The sequence below is a fragment of the Panthera uncia genome, chromosome B4 (assembly GCF_023721935.1).
Source record: "Panthera uncia isolate 11264 chromosome B4, Puncia_PCG_1.0, whole genome shotgun sequence".
Lineage (NCBI taxonomy): Eukaryota > Metazoa > Chordata > Mammalia > Carnivora > Felidae > Panthera > Panthera uncia.
The window spans coordinates 34,768,419-34,776,480 of record NC_064809.1 but is presented as its reverse complement, the minus strand read 5'-3'; the positions used below and the strand labels follow the sequence as shown (position 1 = coordinate 34,776,480).

At 45.1% G+C, this 8,062-nt stretch overlaps 1 protein-coding gene and 1 pseudogene across 4 annotated transcripts in view; one reads left to right on the top strand and one right to left on the bottom strand.

The window, feature by feature from the left end:
- The window catches only part of CACNA1C (calcium voltage-gated channel subunit alpha1 C), a 658,891-nt gene that overhangs the window by 143,044 nt on the left and 507,785 nt on the right, over positions 1-8,062 (top strand). The gene's annotated exons all lie outside the window — the stretch shown is intronic.
- LOC125920055 (60S acidic ribosomal protein P1-like) lies at positions 1,260-7,337 on the bottom strand (annotated as a pseudogene).

Here is an 8,062-nt window from a genome sequence, read left to right as displayed (position 1 = left end):
GAGAGAGAGAGAGAGAGAGAGAGAGAGAGAGAGAGAGAGAGAGAGAGACATGAACCAGTAGGGAAGGGGCAGAGAGAGAGAGGGGGACAGAGGATCTGAAGGAGGCTCTGCGCTGACAACGGAGAGCCTGATGTGGGCCTCGAAGCCACGAACCATGAGATCATGACCTGAGCCACCAGGGTGCCCCCTGAGTATTTTAAATATCACCTAGCCCAGCAGGTCCAGAGCTGATAGGAATAAGGTGGGCAGCAGGAAGGGAAGACTCCAGGGCTTCTATAGTTTTGAGCAGGACAAAACCTGTTAGCAGCCTGCCTTCTGGTTCAGAATGGATGGGCTGGGCTTGCCCAGTGAAACATATTCTGGTCCTTTTTAGGTCAGCAGTCCCATGGCCAGCAGTATATCCAGAGCTGGCTTTTTACCAGGCACAGGCTGGCCCAAAGCACCCCTTCCTTCAGGGGCACCATCTTGCTCTTCTAAGATGGGAGATGGGAGCTAAAGCTGTCAGAACAAGGAGACTGCAGCAACCTCACTACAGCCCAGAACACCTACCCTATGCCCTTAGGAAATTTAAATCCTACCACTCTTTCGGCTGCTCTTCTCTATCAAGACATGTAAATCGAGATTCCCAATTTAAGAATTTATCCCTTCTTCCCTTGGTGGATCTCTTCCCCACCCTCTACCTCTGTCTCTCCCTTTCGTTCCCTTCTCTCTCCACTCTACCCCTCCTCCCTCGCCCTCTCTCTTTCCTCCCAGTCCCTCTTTCCCTCTTTTTCCTCCTCTCTCCGTCTCTCTCTGTCCTCCCTCTCCCCCTCTCCAGCTTCCCTGCTTCTTGACTTTACTAAAGCTACTCACTGACCATTGGAAATGCCAATTAAATCCTGAGTGCTGTGTGACTTGAATTCAAATTGTACCCCAGGAATTCTGACACAGTCTGTGTTTCCCATTGATTTAAAAAATTAAGACTCAGTGATATAATGTAATTCATTATTATGTAATAAAAGCCTATTATGGATTGTAATTTTTCAGTGACTAACTCAATTTTACTTATTAGTGTTCATTTAAATCTTAGCTTATTATATGTTCAATACTACAAGTATTAGAACCATTTTTCTTCAAAAATCAGCCATTTGGATTTTTTCATCAGTTTAGACAAGACTTTCCTCCTCCCTCTTCCTCCAAAAACATTCAGGTAGGTGAGATTTTCCTACATTCAAATCAGTGATTGAATAGGACCAAACTGGAGGATGATTAAATTTGGAACCAGAAGCACCAAACTGAAATGAATTTTATTAATTTCAAAATCTGACATTTTTGAGGACCCTTTAATAGAACCAGGGCTTCTGTAAATAACCACCCAGTGAATCAGTTCCGTGCAGAAACAAACCTGTATCTTGAAATGCAACTTTAGATCGTTTTCAAACCAAGCTGCAATTTCATTAGGAAGGTTCCCCTGATTTACATTTTCTGGGTTTAGTAAATTCAATTCAAATTTATTTCCTCCTAAATGAATTTTTCCTACCGGAAGGCCCTTGTATGGAAATGATCTTCTATCATTATGTGGTTTGCCTGGCCCTGAGGGTGAGATGGCCTTGATATTGGAGTGGCAGCCAGGGCTTGGAGAGGACTGGAGTTACCTTTCAAGGCTGCGTGTGTGTACACACACACACACACACACACACACACACACACACGCACACACGGCTGAAACAGGAGTAAAGGACACGCTCAAGAAGGAAGGTGCTTGTGTTTGTGCTTGCCTTCTTTAGGACAAAATATTCAGATCTGGCCGTTCTGCTGAAAGCATCTTTGAAGGCAGCAGGGGCCAGGACCTGGGGATCTGCCTGCCTGTTTTCCTCCCCACCTGGCTCTCTCCCCACCTCTGCCTCCCCTGGAGAAGTGGCTTCTGAGGAGGTATGCCGCCAGAAGAGCGCCTGATCTCTGTTGAACCAGAGGCCTCCCCTCAGAGGCTATGTGGATGTGTTCCTCAGGCATAAGAATGACTCACCATTTAATGATTCCCTACAACTCCGTATACTGTAGGCCCCACACGTGTGGGGGAGTGGTACTCTCAGTGTCGCACAGTGGCATTGAGTTCCTCCATTACCAAACTGTGAAGACTTCAGTTTTAAAAAATAGCAATTGAATCACGTTTGGTAGAAAAGGTAAATTCTGCAGTGTCTTTGATAGAAACTCCTCATTTTCTACCCTGCAGCTCTCAGGTTGCACCAGGGGGAGGAAGTCAGAGGTGGGAGGTGGGAAGGTCAGATGAGGGATCCTGGTATTAAGGGAAGAGGACGGAGGACCTGCCTACTAAGCCCTGTGTCCAGGGTTGCTGTGGCGGGCATTCATTTTGACAAGGCCAACAAGAGGTGACATACAGAGCAGCATATTTATTCCATGTGATTCTTAGTCTTCAAGGTGAGGGATGCATTTTGATGTTCTGTTCATTGTTTTCAATTATATATTATAGTGGATTATCCAAAAATCTTTTCTAAACTTTTCCTGAAGCAAATGTAACCTCTTGTAAGTTAGGTATTAGTTGCGTAAAGTCATTTCTCCTGAAGCTCGTGAGTTTGTCCCTTTTGACCTTCAACAAGTGGCTCCACATTGTTCTATCACTCCATCCTGCCCATCGTCTCCTGAGGGGCTTAGAGGCATGCATCCTCCCGATCCTTTGTGCTCTGACATCTTTGGTGTGGCAGCTCTGTCCTCAGAGACCTCCCCCGAAATCGTAAGATGGCTCTACCCATTTCACACATCCCAGGCAGAAGCAGCAATGTCCAGGCCACAGGAGGCATCTTCCCCTGAGTGTGTCTTAAGAATGAGGACACTTCCCCCAGAAGTGTCCAATACACTCCACCATTTCTCCTGGCCAGGAATTGGTCAAATGTCCCGTTAGCAAGGAGAATGGGATTTCCTGACAGGTTTAGATGAATTAGGACTTACCTCCAACACTGGGATTGTGGTATCACAACCAACCAGAATCTGGGCTTTGCCAGCCAGTGAGCAGGAATGATAGCTTTTAGGCAGGCAGTGATACTGATTTCATCACTGGTCTTCCTGGCAGGGACTTAGAGGGTACCCACCACCTGTTTGTTTATTCATTTTAAGAGTTCAGCTTTAAAAAAATTTTTTAATGCTTATTTATTATTGAAAGACAGGGAGAGACAGAGCATGAGCATGGGAGGAGCAGAGAGAGGGGGAGATACAGAATCTGAAGCAGGCTCCAGGCTCTGAACTGTCAGCACAGAGCCCGATGTGGGGCTTGAATTTACAAAATCCGAAATCATGACCTGAGCTGAAGTCAGACATTTAACCGACTGAACCACCCAGGTGCCCCTAAGAGTTCAGCTTTTTATTGAACATGTTATAAAAGAGGTTTAGTCAGAAAGACCAAAGCCCATGTCATCATCAAACTTCAGATTCTTCTTTCTTTGCTTCTGCCTTCTTCTCAGCTGGGGCAGCAGTGGTAGAGCGGTCAGGGCCTCTGCTGGTGCCGTGCCAGCTGCTGGGACAGGTCCACCAGCCCCTACCATGCAGACAAGGCTCCTGATGTTGACATCGGCCAGAGCCTTTGCAGACAGGCCTGGCCACAAAGGTTTAACACTTAGTAAACCTGCTGCTTTCATGAGGACATTAATCTTATCCTCCATTTCTGTCACCTCATTGTCATGCAGAATGAGGGCGCTGAGTAGATGCAGGTGAGCTCCAAGATGGAGGCCATGGTGTGGGCGCGTGCTAGTCTCAGGGTGAAGTGGGGGACCCACCCCAGCACGGCCTCAGCTTCCTCAGAAGGACTGAACACCTTAGCGGCAGCTGCTGAAAAGTGATACTGACCATTTACGTTTTTCTAGTCTTTTGTCACGTGCAAAAATATGTGTTTTTTTTCTCTTTAAGTTGTAATGATTAGAGAAATTATTCAGTGCTGACCTCGGGCCTCTGTTTCTTCTTGCCTGAACTGGACAATGTGGATTTTAGAGTTGGAAGCCCTCTAAGAACATGCAACTCACAAGCACCTGGGTGGCTCAGTCAGTGAAGTGTCCGACTTCAGCTCAGGTCATGATCTTGTGGCTTGTGCTTTTGAACCCCACATTGGGCTCTGTGCTGACAGCTCAGAGCCTGGACCCTGCTTCAGATTCTGTATCTCCTTCTATCTCTGTCCCTCCCCTGCTCACTCTCTGTCTCTCTCTTCTCTCTTTCAAAAATAAACGTTTAAAAAAACCATGCAGCTCAATCTTTCATTTTACAAATAGGGACACTGAGGCTCATGCTGCTAGGGACTTGCCTGGTGGGTGTCTCATAGCTGGTTTAGCTGAGCATGCCTGTGATGGCTTGTCTCTCATTTCATGGTTTTTTTTCTACTTTCACGATGCTCCAACCTCTTTCTGTCTACGTAATCAATGCTATTGTGCACTTTTAAGCTTTTCTCTCTGTTAAAACCTGTGCGAGAACCGAAGAACTAGAGAGCAGTCATTTATAGCTCAGCATGAATATTAGATACTTCATATTTTAAGTCTGCTCTTGAATCATTTAAAGACATTTCAAGCATTTATTAACAGAATGAGAATTATTTGGGGGGTAGGAGACCTTTACTTCTCTTCCCAGTCCTTCAGAATGAAACTGGTACCTTGTCTGCCTTCTTGTTCCTCGAAGGCACAACCATCTCAGGAGCTACAGCAGAGAAGAGAAAGGGACCTTGCTTCACATGAGGAAAGCATCCTGCTGGACACCATCCTTAGACCCTTCATTTAATCTAAAAATGTTTTGTGTGTAAAGTACAAGCTCTGTTGTCTTCTGTAAGCAGAGGGTGAGGTGGGTGAGGTGAGGCTCATGGATAAAGGGCCATAGGTCCTTAGAATGCTCCGGGTCCCAGAGATGAAGACATCTGTCTGACAAAGTCCCCCATGTCTCACAGTCCAAGACAGACTTCTCTTCTCCATAAACAGATGCTTTGTATCTGGAAATCTAAGTGCCTGATCATAGAAGCCTAGGAAGTGGCTGTTGGTACTACCAGAGTTTTTTGTTTTTTTTTTTCTATGCAGATAAAATCATCATGGGGATCCTATGAAAGGAGTGTGTCAAGTATTTACCTGGAGTATCTCCCCTGGACTATTTAGAAAATGGCTTGATTTCCACACTGAGTATTGTTTAAAGTGAGACATACATAGTCTTTCCCTTAAAGTGACATGCCTCTGAACTATTAGGTCAGAGACCTAGTTAGGCTATTAGGTCAGAGAAGCAACAGGCTAGTACCAAGAAGGTGGTGTAGGATATTATGTATGCAGTCCTGTCTCTGAGCTGTCCTCCCCCGTTGCCACCAAGTGCCATGGTTACTGCCTTGTCTTCTTCCCCTCAGGGTAGCTCTTGCTCAGTGCTGAGGCCATTCTTTGTTAGGGTCTGTGTCACCCACTGCAGGGTGTTTAGAAGCCTTGGCTTTCACCCCCACTTAAGTCCCCACCCAGGTATGGTGACACCTGGAAGGACCTCTGCTCACCTCGAACCACCTCCTAGGAGGACATAATGCTCCTGGTTGAGAAGGTCCATTCAACACAGAACCAACTAGAAAGTTAGAATTCTGGGGCCTGACTTAGTCATATGTCTAAACCTGTCTCTTCCTCTGTTTTTAGGGCAGTTTTCTGAATCTAGAGAAGGAGGACATTTCTTTCTGCTCACCTGGCTGCTGACATTATAGCTTCAGTCAACGAACAAATGAAATAAACATTGATTATCACCCCCCCTTCTCTCCACACACCCATGGGGTGTTCACTCATGCATTATGGATACATTTTCACACCAAAGAGATTGCTAAACAGAACCAAAGGGGGTAGCGTGGGGTATTGTGACTGGAAGACCTTCACAGCAGGTCTTCTTCTTACCAAATCTCAGGGCCCAGGGCCCCAGGCTCTGTTCTTCAATGCCCAGGCGGGCATGTGACGTCTGCACAACCACCACTTCAAAGCGGGATGCAGGGTTAGGGATGCTTGGCAGTTTCTTGGACATCAGACAGCACTTGCAAAACAAATTTGGTGAGTTATGAATGAATCAGAACCAGACGAGTTAGTTACATTTCTCTCAGAATGCATATTTAAAACTTCTTACACACACACACACACACACACACACACACACCAAAGAACATTCATCCCTTCCCAGGGGAGGGGGTGTTGGTCACATGTATTGGAGGGTTTGCAAAGCCAGTGTAGTTTTCCAACCCATGACATATCTGCATTCTCATCCCTTCCCTTTTTCTGGGCACCAGTCTTCCTGGTAGGAGGTTATCCATTTGGGCCCCTTTAAAGGACTGGGTGAAACCAGGTGACAGCCTTCTGCAAATTCAACTGGGAAACCTCTGTATGTAGAAGTTCAAGGTAGCCTCCCACCACCACCCTGAGAGGCTGGGTTCTCACAGTTCCGACATGGAGATAGACTTGTGGAGGCGGGGTTTGGGAGGTGGCATGTCGTGGTGCTTACAAGGAGGAAGCCGACAACCCAGAGGTGCTCACTCTTAATTTGGCTTTCTCTTTCTTATCCTTCTATTTAGGTCTCATTAAATGTCACTTCATTTGACAAGTCTTCCCTAAGCTCCTATTCTAAATCCTCTTTCCTGTTATAACTTTTTATCTTGCCCTGTATTGCCCTTTTATCTTGCTCTTGTCTCTTGTAGAACTTAAAACAATTTGTAATTACATTTATTTGTATGATTGTTGATCACCCCAGTAGATCATAAGCTGGGTGAGGTTGAGAACTTTATTTATCTTCTCGCCATTGTCATATCCCCAGTTCTTAGCCCATTGCTGGCATGTAAGAAATAGTTGTCAGATGAGTAAATGGTGATGGTAGACTCCTCTTGGGTTGATGTTTTTGAATAAGGGGGGAGGCAGAGGGTCTGGTGTACATGGTCTGTGTTGGGGATTAACCTTGATTTGGGGGTACTCAGGGAGGCACGAGGGCGAGTTGGGCAAACCTGGGGCTGCTCCATGTAAATTGAGTCTGAGCCTCCTGGTAGTCTACTTGAGATTTGGTGCTTCCACTGGAGCTCCATGAGACGTAAAATCCAAACCTTGGGATGACATCCAGAGGGAAGAAGGCCAGTTGACAACTTATATAATGTAGATTGGTGATTTCAGAAGCACAGGGCAGTGTTTTCAAAAATAAAATAAGACACTAAGGGTTGGGGAAATGGCAGAACATGGGAGTTGAGTCTGCTTCTGACCTGGGAGGAGGTGCTATGCAATGGTGGAAAGAGCTCAGACTTTGGAGTTAAGCCAGCATTTGATTCTAGATTTCACCACCGACTAGTTGTGTGGCTCTTAGCCAAGTTGTTTATCTAGTCTGTGTGAAACTTGGTATTTTTATCTGTAAAATGGGCCTAGTGATAGCTCCCGTTCTGCATTGTCATGAATATAGAGATGACATGTATGTCTACCTCACACTTTGTGTCCAGTGAGTGTTGATTCTTAGTTCTTTTTCTCTTTTGAAGAGTCAACATGGAAGATTTAAGATTTCTCCTTCTCTCCAACCTAATCTCGTCCCATTTATTTAGTCATTTACCAGTCCTTAGGTATATAGTGCTCACATGCAATGTACTCATCATTGTGTTAAGGGTGGTAAAGATTCAGAAGAAATGCAGGTTTCTCCTGCAGAATGTCTCCCATGTTAACATATTCCTAGGAGAATATATTTTAGTTTTCAATAGTCCTGTTTCATATTTTATACACAGCTCTGAATAAAATGATTTTTCAGTTGATATTTATACAGGAAATATATCACCCAAACTCATTGTACATTTTGAAGAAAAGTCTCCAATTATGTTTCTAATACAACTGGTAGAGCATGAGAAACAATTGTAGGTGATTTGTAGAGCCCACAGAGTGTCAGTAAAGGAGATGTGCTTTGGGGATATTTTGGGGGCTAAGAAAGACCATGTGACTACACTAAAGGAACATTCATCCTCTTCTCAGGGGAGGAGTCTTGGTCACATATATGTGTTGGAGGATTTGCAAAGCCAATGTAATAAATAGTGAGGTAGACCAGACTGCTTTTCCAACCCATAATACATCTG